Source organism: Onychostoma macrolepis, chromosome 22 (genome assembly GCF_012432095.1).
Source record: "Onychostoma macrolepis isolate SWU-2019 chromosome 22, ASM1243209v1, whole genome shotgun sequence".
Taxonomy (NCBI): domain Eukaryota; kingdom Metazoa; phylum Chordata; class Actinopteri; order Cypriniformes; family Cyprinidae; genus Onychostoma; species Onychostoma macrolepis.
In genome coordinates this window covers 10146777-10163606 of record NC_081176.1, presented here as the reverse complement: position 1 = coordinate 10163606, position 16830 = coordinate 10146777, and the positions used below count along the sequence as shown (strand labels likewise).

The 16830-nt window shown below is 34.9% G+C and overlaps 1 protein-coding gene across 1 annotated transcript in view; it reads left to right on the top strand.

Moving 5' to 3' along the window:
- The window catches only part of asic1b (acid-sensing (proton-gated) ion channel 1b), a 186269-nt gene that overhangs the window by 20514 nt on the left and 148925 nt on the right, over positions 1-16830 (top strand). The gene's annotated exons all lie outside the window — the stretch shown is intronic.

Sequence of the window (16830 nt, the reverse complement as noted above, 5' to 3'; positions counted from 1 at the left end):
GTTTTCTAGGTACTTGAATTTGGGGTTTTTTCAAAAGGTCTTCAAATGTAATTTATAGGTGCACCATTGACTTTACTGTCAACGTTCCTGAGTGAGGTGGACTTGTCATCTTTAGGTCATGTGTTGAGTTCGTACAGTTGTACTGAAGCGAGCATTGCTGCCTAGTGAGATACCAAGAGATTATTTTTACCCAAGGGGTCGTATCGATCTGATCCTCTGATAATACCGTGAAGAGGCCTCACTTAAAAGATTCCTTTATTCTCCTGGTGATCCACAGATAAGGATTCTGGAATGGGTTTATTCGTCATCTTGCTATATCTGATTGATGGCATCTGTAGAAGGAAAGGTGTTTTTCCATATAGATGCTGTATTACTTTTTTTTTTGAAAAATGTTTGTTTCCAAATATGTACAGTTGGTTATATTTTGAGTGTATTTGGCAAAATTGCAGTAACTTTTGATTGACACTTAATGGAACTTATATAATTATTTATTTTAATTGATGCGCAATCATTGAGATTGCTAGTTTAATTTAAGCTTTAAGACATTATCGTCCCGGTTAACGTGAATGACTCGGATGGAAAAGCTTTTTAAGGTGTGCTGTCTCCATAGATCAGTTTAAAGAGCTGTGTGAGAGGACCGTATTGATTATTGATAAGAGGCGATTAATTAGTGTTACTCTTACGAGAGATGAAAACTGACATTTTTAAGTGCTGCAGAAGATCTGAACAATATTACGATTGATTTAAAACTACTTCCAGTGCAAGTCTGAGTTTGTGTTCGATTTATTTAGTCTCTCGACATCTGAAATTTGCCAACTCAGCTTTTTACATTCATTCAAAATTTAATGCTTTGAGAAACTTATTTTCATTCCAAGCAAAAATCTCACGTTTTAGGCACTAGAGAAATTTTTGGTGGATTTTTCCACCATTTGAAGTAAAATAACTGCTTTTTCCAATGTATTTCAATATTTTAAAAAATTTAAAATACTTCCTTTTATAGTGCTCTTTTTCAATGGTGTGCACTGTCTGAAACATTTGAGGTCATTATAGGAACCTAAACCTAATTGGCTGACCTCATGCTCTTGGATAATCAGCTGATTGTCATGCATATAAACCCCAGTTTTAAAAGCATATGCTGAGATGTAAGAAAGCATCCGTGCCATTTCTCTCAGTGTCCTGGTGGACCCATAAGCCCCAGCTGCTGTGAGATCCCTGTGGTGGAGCGCACACGAGTATGAGGGGCATTGTGCTGATGTGAGTGTGTGTTTGTGCTGATGTTGAACAGCTCAGCAGAGAGCAATAACACTGTATGATGAGACACACATGAGCAATAAAGCAACTAAACTACCTTTACATGACACATGTGTGAGGCTTGCTGTGTCTATCTATCATTCTCTCTGTCTGTCATTTGCTCTATCTTTCTATATTTCTGTATTTTTATTCTTTAGATCGGTCATTTGTTCTAGCTCTTATTCGAACTATTGGCTGTTTGTTCTGGCTCATTCTACCATCTGCTCTTCGTTCTAGTTCATTCTAGCATTGGCTGTTCGTTCTAGCTCTCATTCTGGCTATCAGCTGTTCGTTCTAGTTCATTCTAGCATTGGCTGTTCGATCTAGCTCTCATTCTACCATCAGCTGTTCGATCTAGTTCATTCTAGCATTAGCTGTTCTATCTAGCTCTCATTCTGGCTATCAGCTGTTCATTCTAGCTCTTATTCTGGCTATCACCTGTTCGTTCTAGTTCATTCTAGCATTGGCTGTTCGATCTAGCTCTCATTCTACCATCAGCTGTTCGTTCTAGTTCATTCTAGCATTGACTGTTCGTTCTAGCTCTCATTCTGGCTATCAGCTGTTCGTTCTAGTTCATTCTAGCATTGGCTGTTCAATCTAGCTCTCATTCTACCATCTGCTCTTCATTCTAGTTCATTCTAGCATTGGCTGTTCGCTCTAGCTCTCATTCTACCATCAGCTGTTCGTTCTAGTTCATTCTAGCATTGGCTGTTCGATCTAGCTCTCATTCTGGCTATCAGCTGTTCATTCTAGCTTTGGCTGTTCATTCTAGCTCTCATTCTGGCTATCAGCTGTTCATTCTAGTTCATTCTAGCTTTTGCTGTTTATTCTAGCTCTCATTCTGGCTATCAGCTGTTCATTCTAGTTCATTCTAGCTTTGGCTGTTCATTCTAGCTCTCATTCTGGCTATCGGTTGTTCGTTCTAGTTCAATTTAGCATCATTTGTTCATTCTAGCTCTCATTCTATCTATCAATCTTTTTAGCTATTGATTGTTCATTTTAGCTCTCATTCCAGCTGTCATTCATTCTAGTACTCATTTTAGCTATCATTCGTTTGTTCTATTACTCTTTTGTTCATTCATTCGTTTTGCCAAATTCGTTCCATCTGTAGTTCATTTCACCGCTATGTCACTTTCTCTAGTGTTCTGATGTTTTTTTTGTCTTTCTGTCCTTTGTTTGTTCAAATGTTCATTCATTCTAGCTATTGTTTGTTCCATCTAGTATTCTGTCTGTTGGTTTTTCTTTTATTAGTTCATTCTGTGTTTGTCTGTTATTCAATCTGTTCATCTATTGTTAGTTTGTTCATCCTGTCTGTCATCCGTTCTGTGATCTGTTCGTTTTATCGCAGTTCTATTTTTATTATTATTATTATTAAGCCATTCTTTTGTTATTATTTAGCTGCTTTCTGACTCCAAGATTGAGTTTTATTTTGCACCTGTCGAAAACAGTCAAGTCATGCATCTCTTGGTAGATGTTGCACCTTTGTGGATAAAATGGCCAGTGTACTTTAATTACACTCTCATTATAACAAACCACACAACACCAGAAGGGTCGTTTAGTGTAGGTTCCTTTAGCGAAAGAACACTGTGACCTAAAAACAGACCCGAGTTCAGTCTGAGTTGATGCGTTTGTTGATGATTGTACGCATAAATCCATCCGTCTCATCCCGATGCCTCAGTCCGCTGCTCCTGTGATAAAGAGTTTGAACTTCCAGAGGAGAGAATTCCCTGCAGAACGTCAGTGGAAAGTTTCTTCAAACAAACTTTACTTAATGCTCAAGTCCCCCAGGAGGACACATTTCATTGACTAGGATATATCCACCCTGTGCAATTTAATATTTTTGCTACACATTCTACCTTTATCCTAGATTAACAGGCAAAAGAAATTCCAGCAGTTTTTTCAATGATTTTTAATGCACCACTAAAACGTCTCTTGTGGGCATTTTAACCTCACGTTGTGGGTTTCTGAAAAGCCTTGGTTTCTTTGGATTTTACAGGCCGCTGCACGATTGTTATATTTAATGAGAAAACATGCTTTTAATGCATTACAATGGCTGTCCATTTTTCAAATCAAATTAATGACTTAATATTCCAGTTATTTACTCAAATTAATTACGTATATCAATATGTGCTGAGAAAAGCTGCCAAATGAAGACTAAACAACATTATTGTGGCTGACTTGAAAATGTGAAGTGACATTAACAAATGTCAATATATTGTAATTGTTAGTTTTACACAGTTTATGTATGAATCAGAGGCATGATTAATTGCGTTTTTATATTTATATATTTAGATTTATATTGCACAACATTTGAAAATTGACAACCCTGTGCATTATATTAACATTGTGTCAAATTACGTTTTATTTTTTAATTGTCGCATATCACAGGTTAGTTTGCTTTCTGGTAATGAGTATATTGCATATTGGTGGTGCTCAGAAAAAAATAACAAGGACATTTGTGTTGCAAGTCTAGGCTGGAAATTAGCATTTCTGTTTTTAATTTCCTCCCACTGTGAGTGAAGTGTGTGCGAGGGTCTTAAATGTGCTGCTGTCTGCTAGTACCTTCCTTTTTTCGTATCGTTTTTTTGGAAAGGAGGATGTGTGAATGAATGAGTGGGTGTATCGGCTCACGGCGTTATGGCTTTAAACCAGAGATTTCACTACTGCTTGTACACACACCAGATCTCATTTTTTGATATTCATCCCAATATGAACACTTCATGTGGGTGTTGCTGTAAAGGTGACATGTTGTGCTGGTCCCTTTAGAGAATTACACCCTAGTGTTCATGAATTCAGTGTTTATTAGTAGATCATGTAAATTCACTGAGGTCTTTTCTGCTCCTCAGCACCTTTTGTATGTCTTCTGTATGGTGAAATCTCATATTTAGCTGTGTTTGATAAGTCAAGCGTTACTAGTTTTAGTCCTCCATAGTATAGTGTAGTATAGCATATTATTATAGTACGGTTAAAACTAGTTCTGTCAAAATTAGCGTGTTAATTTTTTCACTTTAGCAGCGTTAAAAATATTTAATGCAGGGGCATCACTCACAACTGCTGCTTCTGTCTCTTTTTTTTTTCTTCACAAAAATTGCATGTATTTAGCTGCAGAACATCTTTACAACCACAGCAAACAGAAGACTTTTAAGATGCGAAGAGTGCAGAAACGGTACAGGTGACGAGGGAGCTTCAGTAGAACAACAATGAACTGCGGTCAAATGAGATGTTAGGCCATATGTCAGTAAAAACAAATTTTCCTGTCCTGCCAGCCATTATACTGTACTCGTAGCACTCGCTTTTCAATTGCACGCACAAATACAGTGGCGCACACTGTAGCCTGTATCATCTGCGTCACATTTAGCAGCGGCAGCTCTTAAAGTAATAGCAGCCAAATAATCTAATAACCCAGCTGCTGTGATGTCTGTTAATCAAAGAACAAAAGAAAAAAAGAGGCAATCAATAACTTTTGTAACTTTAAGGATTCACCTATATTTAATTTAGAATTTAGTGTTTGATAACTTTATTACATTTTTGTATATTTCCTACTTGCAAAAGGGCATAGGTAAATGTGACATTTATTATAATGGGTTTATGTGAAGATTGTTTTAAGCTTGCTTAAATTAGTTGTTAATTTTAAATGTGATAGCTCTCAATTATACTGTGTTTTGGATGTTACTATCCTGCCGGTGGGTTGCTGGGGTGTTGTGTTTTAACTAGTTCTGTCAATCGATTAAAAAAATAACTAATTGATTGCACATTTTTCTGAAATTAATCACGATTAATCATGATTAATCCCACCTAACATTAAAATTTTTAAATATACATTTAGGCCTATATTGTGATAATTAGTTAATGTAGAAACAGCATGAATACAGTATATTTTATTGTTTATTTAATGGCATCTTTGTTATGACTGAAGGTGAGTATCACTGAAGCCAATACTACTGATGTCTCTAGGAAATTGTTATTTTTTCCCTAATATTTAAACATTGACTGTATGTAATGTTGACCACTAATATTACACTAGCAACTGAATAAGAGTGTTTTTATACATTATACTTCTCAGAACACTCTAGTGAATGTATACAATGTGTTAAAACACTTAAAACACCTTAGCAACCATTCGACAACATAGCAATATCCCACCCTAGCATCGTTGTGGGGTCTTTTTGACATGCAAAGTCACTATTTTCTTTAGAATTCATAAAAATCGATTCAGCTCCTGTGATGTTTAGATTAATTTAGATAGACTGTTTTTAGACTCTGCTTCCTCTCGCCTCTTCAGATGTTGCATTCCGACTGATGTATGCGGGTCTTATGAATACGAGATGTTGTTTGATGGACAACTCAACAGGGCTCAGCACTTCACGCGCGGATGTGTGTGTGTGTGTGTGTGTTCCCGTTCGATCAAACCGGCCCGTCTTTCTTCAGACCTTTGATTTTTCTTTTGTCTCTCCCTCTCTTGAAGGACTTTGATGTGAATGGACTCGATTGTTCTGTTACCGGTACCAGAAAAAAATACGAAGCAGCTCTGGCCACATTAACTCTTCTTTTGTGATTCGAAGTTTAAGGAAGTTGTGGGTTTTTTTTTTTTGGTTTTTTTCTTTCTCTGAGTGCGATTGCTCTCCCTCGCAAACTGAAACGTAGGACGGGAAATTGGAGGCCCTTTGTGAGTTTAAGGCAAAGCCGATTACTTTCACTTCCCAATAAACAGCATTTGAGACCGGCCTAAATTTGCATTTTTATGCGCGACCGAGTGAAAAGATTCCCTGCTTTGCATAGTTGCCTATTCCATCGTATTTTCAGAGCCATGCTCAAGTACAATGTATTTTCATAATCATCCGGCAGATTCTTGGACTTCCTGATCCACTAAATAAGCCCGTAAGGGTTATAAAAAAGATCCACATGAGTTATTCTTGTTTATTGCGTGCAATAACTGCAACTTTTAGTCCGCTTTCAGAAATCTGAAAGGAAATAAAACTGCATTTTATGGCATAATGTGCAGTATATAGCCTTTTTTCAAACAAATACCATGTTTAATAATAATAAATATTTATTTTGTATTATTTAATCTAATATTTTTTGAATGTTTTTGTTATTTTTGTTGGTCTTTTTTAAAATATATATATATATATATTTAAAAATATTATAAATCATTGCTTTGTGGGCATGTTTTTCCAAAATGATCCGACAATAATTTCACAGATTCATGCAAGGTCTCTTTTTCTCTCTCATTTGTATGCGGCGGTTGATGGGAGGTGATATTTCATCTTCACTATGTCAGAGGGAAATGGTAACGCTGGAGTCTCGGCCAAGAGGTCAGATGGTGATCGTGCATGTTGTGCTGACATGACCCCTGCTGCTCATCGAGCCCATAACCTGCTGCTAACACACACACACACACACGCTTGCTTTTACTCATCACACATGGTTGAACTACAGATTTGAGCAGGTGAGGATTGATATCATTGGCCAGTCTGCGGCTAATTTGTGTTTTTATGATAACGATCTCTTTCAGCAAAGCAGATTCAATCAGAACGAAATTATATGCAGTTATAATTAATGAATATATATTGGCAAACAGCTCAGATGTATTAGAGCCGCTGAGGCTCGTACCACTCAATATGTTTGAATGTTATAACAGTAATTAAGATCAATTTCTATAGTGAATAATTTGTGTTCATTTGTACCGTACGTTTAGCTTGAAGTGAAACTTAATTATTCCAATAGGAAGACATCAGGGTCCATTTCAAAACCTAGTGAGCAGTGGTATTTTAATATTTAGATACTGTCATAGTAATAGCTATTTTTAATTTAAGTTTTAATAATTTTGTTTGTATTTTTTAAAAATGCTTATGATTACAGATACACGACTCATTTAAAATAATAAATGTATAATCTTTTTTTGTCAAAATTAGGTTTATTTTTTTTTTTAGTTAATGCATTGCATATCACGCAAATAGAGCTTGCCGTTAGCATGCGATTCCCCTAATCATACACCAAAATAATCAAAATAGTTGATTTTAGACCGATTTAAAAAAAAAAAAAATCAATTTTAGGCAAAACTAGTATGTTTACAACATTTCTCCTCTGCCATCTTAGAATGTGGTTATAAGAATGTACAAGGTTTTGAACCCGATCGATGGTTTGCTTGATAATCACAGAAAATACGTACGTTATAAGATCATTTTTTGAATCTGATTGGTGTAGGAAATCACATGACTGGAAATAGATAGCTCTGTATTATACTATGTTGATGTGCATTTCCGAAAACCATCGTTGGCTAACTATGGCCGTTAGTTCCATTGAACTCTATTGGTGAACTTGCCACCATAGCTGCTTTTGGGAAATGCATCCCTGGATGGCAACTAATTCGTTCTCAGATGTTACTTTGCCCACCAGTTGATCCAGGCACTTTGATGCATCTGATTGGTTAAGCCCTCCCCTCACAGTTTGTAGCCCCGCCCCCACTCATACTTACCACCTGAGGTTACTGTTATCGAGCCAGCCAATCCATTCCTCAATGTCTGTCTCCACAGGACTCCAGGAACATTGATAATGGGCATGAATCAATGAAATCTATTGGCTAGACACCTGCTGCCACATGGGCTTCAGATTGTGTCAGGCTGTCTAACTGCTTGAAATTGTATCCAGATTGCACCAGAAACATTTGCTTGCTTTAGGCCCGTGTCGCTAAGCGCATTAGCTGAAGTTCACAAGCTCTTGAAGTTCTCCGTGGCGTTCTGTGTCTTTAAACCCCTCCGGAGTCTTCATTCTCATTCAGGGCTCATCTGAGACCTCGCGTTATGATTCCCACAACCCCTTTCCAGGCCAGATCAATCAATTCTCCATTACTGTAGTGATCAATTAGATCCTGGCTGGTGAATTATAAATGCAGTGCTAATGAGGAACAGGGTCTTTAGGGGAAAAGAGGGTCTAATGTTTTACATATGGGTCCTCGGTGAGGTCTAAGTTGGTAGTGACCGCTGTGAAAATATGCCTAGAAAAGAAGTTCAGGTAGTGCTCATTCTCGTCTCAGTTGTTTCACTTTAGTATCAGATGTTAAAGTTTTTTGGAAATTTACATTTAAATGAATGTGGAGAGCAGCTTGGATGAGGAACTTGAGAAATTAGTTTATATTGAGATCTTTAACTTCTGATGGAGACTTTGGTGTGTTGGGAACTTCTCCATTTACAATGTTAGAGAAACTATTGAGATATTAAACATTTCATGTGTGGCTTTTCTTTCTTAATGGTGGTTGCGTTTTGTTAGTTTTGAGATATTGATTCGTTAAGTCTCAAGTTGAGCAGATTCAGTATTTCTCTATGAAGGCATTGGAGCTCAATAGGATGCAAAACATTTTATTAGTGTCTAATTATGTGTGATGATCACTTAATAGATTCGGTTTAACCAAGTTAAATTGTCAATCCAAAAGTTCATGGGATATTGACTGAATTATATATCCTGTGTGATTTCAAGTGACTGTCATGACTTGAAGCTTGATTGACTTTTTGTAATTGCTTTTAATAGATTGTGATTTGTTGACACGTGAAGTACCACCACTGAATTTTATATTATGTTTTAGTCAATTAGCGGGATTGCAATCTGAATTGAACGTCACAAGAATGCAAATTAATATGATTAAAAAGGATCTATATAGAAAGTGATTTTTTTTTCTGTTTTTCACGTTAAAACAAATATACTGCTTGATTTATGAATTAATAAATTGTTGTAAGATCAGACTCAGTTATTGGTTGGAATCAATTAGAATCCTTTGAATCATGATGAAATAATTATGCATCTTTCATGACTCTTTCTGCAGGTTGCATCATTAACTAGCAACAGTTTACTGTATTTATAAGCGAGTCATTTGATTCATCCACTTAATTAGTTCAAAAAGTGTTTAATTTAATGACAAATAAAGTGACGGATTAATTCAACTGACTCAAAGACATTCAGCTTTGAGTCAAACACTTTTCAATGAGTTGTTGAGGTATTTATTCAAATGATATGTTCAGCAACAGATTTATTTGTGTAAAAACACAATGATTCATTTTGGAATGAATCAAGTGACTGCCTTTGAGTGAGTCAATGCATCACTTACTAATTTGTTCAGGAATAAAATTAATATCTGTTATGAGTGAGTCATTAAATAATCCAATAAACTGGTTTGTTCAAAAACACAGTTTATTTCTGGAATGAATCAAGTGATTATCTTTGAGTAAGTGACTCATTCACTCAAACGATTTGTTCAGAAACACTAATTCATTCAAAAACTAATCAAATGACTGTCTTTATGAATGAATCATTGAATCATCCATTTAACCGATTTGTTCGGTTTGTTTGATTTGTTCTTTCTGGAATGAATCAAGTAATTTATTTAATTATGAGTAAATGACTCATTTACTTGAACAGTTAGTTTAGAAACACCGATTTCATTCAAAAAGTAATCAAATTAATGAGTCAATGAATCATCTGTTCATCAGATTTGTTTAAACACTAATTCATTCAGGAACAAAATTAGTGACTGCTTTTGTGTTAGTCATTAAATTATTAATTTAAAATGATTCATTGGTTCAATATGAGTGAGACATTCAGTTGTTCACTCAAATGATTTGTTCAAACACACCGGTTCATTCAGGAGCAAATCAAGTGGCTGTCTCATATAAACAAGCCATTTATTTTGTTCATCTGATTTGTTAAACCACTAATTAAATCAAGGGACTATCATTACGAGTCAGTCCTTGAATTATTCATTCAAATGATGTGTTAAAAAACCAACTCCTTCAGGAACTAAACAAAATGAAGTGAGTCAAGTGAGTTTTGAAAGGCAGAAGCTTGTCATTTCATCGCATTGCATTCATATATATCAGCCTCTGAAACGACTTTTGCTTTCAGCTGACATCATCAATCCCTCTTATTTTTCAACCATCTGTCATAAAGAACCATTTAGTTTAGTAACCGTATAGTGCTAACCAAGGAAACCTTTACACCTATTTTCAGATGTGGTACACCAGCGGGCGTCTTTTCTTCAGGCCGCCCATCACGCTTGTGGTAGGAGGTGGTTCGTAGGCTGAAGGTTCGCGTATTTCTGGCACGCCAACAAACATAATAAAGTGTACATCTGCCATCACCAGATGCCACCTGTATCGGGCCTCGATACGATCCGTATGGTCCATCTTTTTCCAAGATGGTTTTCCCCAGTGGGAAGGAGATAAACCCGGTCTATGCTCGCCTTTTAAATGTTGCCAGAACTCGCTGACATTTTTAATTACGCCAAAAAGCGGGTGATTCAAAGACAAATTCGATCTAAGGAATCCGTTTAAAGCCATAAGTAAGGACTTCAGTGGCCGCTGGCCCTCAAAACTCTTGGTTTTTCAATGAAAACGAAGAGGGTTTGGGAATATGAAATGATCCTGAGCAGCTTATCCCTTAAAGAATCAATTATGAACGCTTTGGAGAAGATCAGAAGCGTTCGCCCGGCTTTTCAGAGACAGGAAGTGTGTGCTTGAAATAAGGAAGCTGATGCGTGTGCCAGGAACTTATCATCATTGCTTTGGGGGGAGAGAGAGAGAGAGAGAGAGAGAGAGAGGGAGGGTGGAAGTCGGAGAACATCCCTTGCATGATAAACAGTAATAATCCTCGCCATCCAAACCCAAAACCTGTCAGCAAACTCTAGGTCTTCTGGTCTGGTGTTCAGAGGTGTTTGTTTTCTAATTGAGAGGATGATTATCCCAGCGTGATTCGTTAGTCAGGACAGCATTCGTAGCTATTAGCGATGCACAAAAGCGATTAGTCGGTGGGTCGTCTTCGTGACTAGACAGTGACACATCAGCTGATTTCTGAAGTCTGGAAAACTCTTGACATTTATTGTTCATGGTAAAGTGATGCTTTGAGCGGAAGTGCTTTAAAGAGGATGGGTTTGACAACATCTTTAGAATCTTGCAAATGTTGTTTTAAACAAGACTTTGTAATGGTAGATTTTACTCTCAACATGTTTACACAATATATTCTCAGAATTTACTAACGATATGCTTTTGATTAAATTATAACGTATATTTTTTAAATAGAAAAATTAAATGTTGACATTATTTCATTTGTATATTATTATTATTATTATTTATTTGTTATTCAATAATTGTATCTTTTGTTGTTATTTAATATTATTAAACTGAATTATTTGTATTTGTATTTGAATTAGTGCTGTCTAAAAGCTAGAAACCCCCCCAAAAATGGCAAAATGTGTATGACAGCCTACACTTGAAATACTTAATCTTTGCATCACACTGTCAAATCCCTCAATGAAATCTGCTAAAAATAGGTCACGATTATGCCTTATGCTTGCCTCACCTTATCATCATTTAATTTTAGGCGGTCGTTAAGCAGAAAATAAGGAAGAGCATAACTCAACATAAACTAGTGCATAGCTTATTTATTCAGATCAGCTGGAGCAATGCAGAATTCTTCATTTTCATATAACGTTAGCCACACAACTCAAAAACAATAGGAAAGTTTATCAAGGAGTGGCATTAAAATGGCTTTTAAAAATGTACTTCATGTTGGCTATATTGTCTAAAAACAAAACAATGCTCGTTTTACTTACTCAGACCATGCGCATTTGGTTAGAGAATTTAACATGTTAATGTGATCTGGCGAAAGACGGGACTAGAGGCGATTCTGCACTTGAAAAAGAAAAAGTCCGCTCGGCAGGAACTGAAGTCACAGGCACGCAGAGAGATAACAAGCAAGCAGACAGTTTCGAAAAGAGGCTGGAAATCCCGCACCTCCACCGAAGTGGGTCTTAGAGGAGCAGACAGCGCGGATGGGATCGCGGACCCAGCAGCGGGTTGTAGTGTGTGACATGATTGACATTTGCTGGCTTTGGCTAGCCTCCAAGCTAACGCATACGTGCCTATATTGAATATGATTACGCATCGCTCCAGTAGAGTTATTGTAAGCCAATTTGACATTACACAGTTTACACAAAACTTTTCAGTTTCCTTCTAATTTAAAATAATCCCACACCTTGCTGGTTCTTCTCTGGTCATTTCAAGCTCGCCGCAACTGACATGAAGAAAAGGCATGCGAGGTCTGAGATAAGAATGTAGTTTCCGCCCAGATACACTTTTAAAAATATTTATATATTTAAATATTTTGATATTTATTATTTTTCAAAAGTTTTATTTTAGCTTGTTGTTAACATTTTTTAAATGTAACGTTAAAATTATGGTAATTATTTTCTCTTGTGTAATCGACTATTGATTTCAGTGTCGACTAGCAGGACTAGACCCGCACATCCCTAATATATAAATAAATAAATAAATAAATATATATATATATATATATATATATATATATATATATATATATATATATATATATATATATATATATATATATAAACACACAGTACACACACACATTATGTTCACAAAAATGTTTATTTTGGATGCAATTAATCGCGATTAATAATTGCCCAACAATAATTTAAATTACAATTATTGAATATAATTTATTGTTATTAATTATAATAATTAATATTCTAATGTATATGTAATTTCAAACTGTTGTTTACAAGTAATCTTTTAGTTAGAACATACTTTGGTGTTAATACATAATTTCTTATTGTTGTAGTTTCTTATTTATATTATTTTAATTACAGTAGTTTTTTTAAGAAATAAATAATTTTATTCAGCAAGGGTGCAATAAATTGATTAAAATTGACAAAAAAAAAATACATTCATAATATCTGTTTAAAATAAGTACTGTTCTTTTGAACTTTCTATTTTGAAATTTTGATTTCCCCAAACATGAAGCACCACAACTGTTTTAAATAATAATAATAATAATAATAATAACAATAATAATGTTTTTTTTTTGAGCAGCAAAACAGTATATTAGAATGATTTCTGAAGGATCATGTGACACGGACAGCAATGATGCAGAAAATTAAGCTTTGATCAGATGAATAAATTATATTTTAACATATATTAACAAAGAAAATGGTTATTTTAAATTGTAATATTTCACAATATTGCTGTTTTTTTTCTGTGCTTTTTGATCAAATAAACTTATTTTAAACACATTAAAAAATCTTACCCCCAAATTGATCTTTATTTCCATTTAATACTTTAAAAACCTCATCCAGTAATCTCTAAACGTCCTGTATATTGTGATTTATTACAGTTTTTCTCAGTTCTGTTAGTATTCACTGCTTGAATGTTATAGTCAGTGATTATAAGCTCAAGTTTTTCAGGTCTGCACAGATTTGCGAAGAGTCTGGCTTTGCTCCTAATGATGGTGATAGTTTGTTCTCTCAGTTTGTTTGGCTCGTGTCCCTTTTTCCCTTCCTCCGGTCTAAAACACTCTCGCGTCTTTCAGCCGTTTCCTCTTGTTCTGAGAGCAAACTTTACACATCACACTCTGTGGGTGGTTTGAATAACCTTTGCTCAAGTACTCTGCGCCAGAAAGGTTTTTGGCAACCATGAAAGGACGTCTCAAGGCTGTATGTTTAGTGTGTAACACCTTTATTGTGCGTCTCTCAAAGTCTGTGAACAACAGTCTATTCGTTATATTTCTGAAATGATAAACTAATGGAGCAGAATTAAATGGATTGAATTCAATCTCGAACATGTCACGGAGTGCAAAGGCCGTGAAGTTGTGTTCATTTGGTCAGTTTGACTCATTCAGTTTTTAAACTTCTTGAAACATTGTACGACAAGAATCAGCGTTTCGTTCACATCCGTGCTCGTATTCTCACATTTCTCTCGGCTACAGGCCGCTGCTTGTGTTGGATACGGTGTGGCGGTTCTAGCTCACAGTGCTGCTAATGGTTCGGCCCCCCGCCGTCCTGCAGGCCTTGATCCAGTGGCGCACCCTGGACCGCCCGCTGTGCTCGGGCCACCACTAGAGATTTCTGACTTCAGTTGCAGGAAACAGCGCTCGCTCATCCAGAACCACACGACCGCTGCTGATAGAATAGGACTGACATCAGGCAGGATTTGATTCAGTCTCGACTTGTACTGAACAACATGCATGTTATAAACACTGCTGTAGAGCTGCTGTTTACATGCTGAAAAACACTTTGAATAGCAGTGGAAATAAAAATTAAAAAATTGTATTACTATAAATGAATTTATTACATTTATATTTAAGTTGTCATAATTACTGAATATTTTTATTTTATTTTATTTTATGAAGATGTAATATTTTATCCTGATATCATTGTATCGTATCACATTTATCGATATATGAATTTCATATAAATGAATTTAAAAAATTTAATTTAGTTTTATTTTATAAATTGTTTTTACCCTGAAAATTTTTAAGCAAATGTAATATTTTATCCTGATGTCATTGTATCATATTGCATTTATGAATATATTAATATCGTGTAAATGCCTTCAAAAATTATACACATTAAAGGTTTTATTTTATGCATTTTACAGTTTGAAAGAACAATGTCATGCTTATTAAATATATAAGAACAAATATTTAAGACATATTTTGGAACATTTTGAGCACAACAAAAATATTTGTATTTTATTTAAATATATTTATCAGTTGTCTATAAATAATGGTAGACATTCTCTTTTACTTTGTTTTATAGATTATTTATAGATTTTATAGTATATAAATAGTATATTATAGTAATATATTACTATAATATAATATTTATTATATTATTAAATATACTAACAAATTGTATGTTAACACTGTGTGATGGTTCATAATTGTTTCATGGATTATTTTGTGTTTTTATACATTTTCACACTTTCAAAGAGTAGTTTCAATGTTTTAGAACACAGTTTCAGCATAGCAGCATTTATGTATTTATGATTTATTTTTAATAGAATAAATGAAGTCACTATATTTATATAATATACTGCTACTGTATATATTTTATATCTGTTATAGACATTTTTATTTAATTTTAATTTTTTTACTCCTTTTAATATTTAAGATTTAAGTTCAATTTCAGTTTCCTGAGTCTAGTTTTTTGTCTTTTCCACTATTCTGTCAAAAAGTGCACAAATAATATAAAGCAGAACAGAGACGCTAGCTAACTCGTCTGAGAGCAAACTCACTAGAAAGCTCCAGTATGGCAGTACAGCTCTGTAGCTTTGTTAAAGTTCAAATCCACCGCTAGTGCTCCACATTAGCGCTTTACTGAATGTACCTGCAGTTAAAAGCGCTGGGAGCTTTACTCTCGTGGATCGCTGGAGCGGCTCTGCTCCGAACAGACACCAGGCTACTAATTAGGGCCCGAACGTGGTTGCCATAGCACCTCGTTGCCATGGCGGCACAGAGGGATGGCTCTGTAATGACAGTGCTTTCTGATGTACGGCACCGTGATGCAATGGAAATATCAAAACTGATCAGAACCAAGCGGCACTTAAAAGCTGCATGTCACATGATGAGAGAAATGGCCGTTAATTGACTCTTGAGACGGACACTAGAGGCAGTTATTAAGCTCATGTAGTCGCCTTTTGAAGAAATGAATAACATGGGATTGGCTTTGTCCCGCAGGCGGGGAAGCCTGGCAAATAGTGCTTTCTGCTTTCTTGCATCCCTGAACTACTGTTGTTTTTTGTTGTTGTTATTAAAGTGATCCAGCAATTATGGATCCAGCATCTGAAGTGAAACTTCATCAGCAGTTGGACCTCAAATGCATTTACATGCATGATTTTATTGTGAATTTTGCTAAACAGTGAATTTTGGTCATTGGAATTTTTACCGGTCATCTCAATGGCAATAAGTGTCCAAATTTACCTAAATGCACTCTACTATTTTTGCATCATGCTGTATTTTCACTTTTAGCAGCATTTGACGTCAAAATTGTAGCAAAACATTGTAGTTTCAAGTCTGTAAACGCAAGATTTCTTTACATGATTGTTTTTATATTCACCATATTTTACACTCAATAACACTATAGACGTTTATTTTGCTTATTCAGCTTAGATAGTTCATGAAGTATTTTTATTATTTGTAATGTAGTTTTTTTTCTGCATAGTAAGTTCATAGTTATATATAAGTGTGTATGTATACAGCTTATTCTGCATAGGAAGATCATCATTTTCATAATTCAGATTTTTTTCATAATGGTTTTTTTCATTTAGTTATTGTGCTTATAAGGTTAAAAATATTTTTTCATTTAATTTCTGCTTAGGACGTTGTTGTTATTGTTATTATTATTATTATTATTATTTAGCTTATAGGAAGTTCATGAAGTGCAGTATATCTTATTCTGCATAGTAAAATCTTAATTTTCATAATTGTTTTTTTTCTTTCTTTTTTTTTCATTTGGTTATTATGCATATTATTCAGAGCAAGAACATATTTTTTGCATAGCAAGTTTAGAAAATAAACACTATTTACTTGGTAGTTCACAATGTGTAAATTTTATTTTATTCAACTTACTCTGCTTAGGAAGTTCATAAAGTATTTTATTATTATTATTATTATTATTATTATTATTTAGCTTATGGACTTTTCATAAAGTGTATTTACCTTATTCTGTATCGGAAGTTTTTTTTTTTAAGA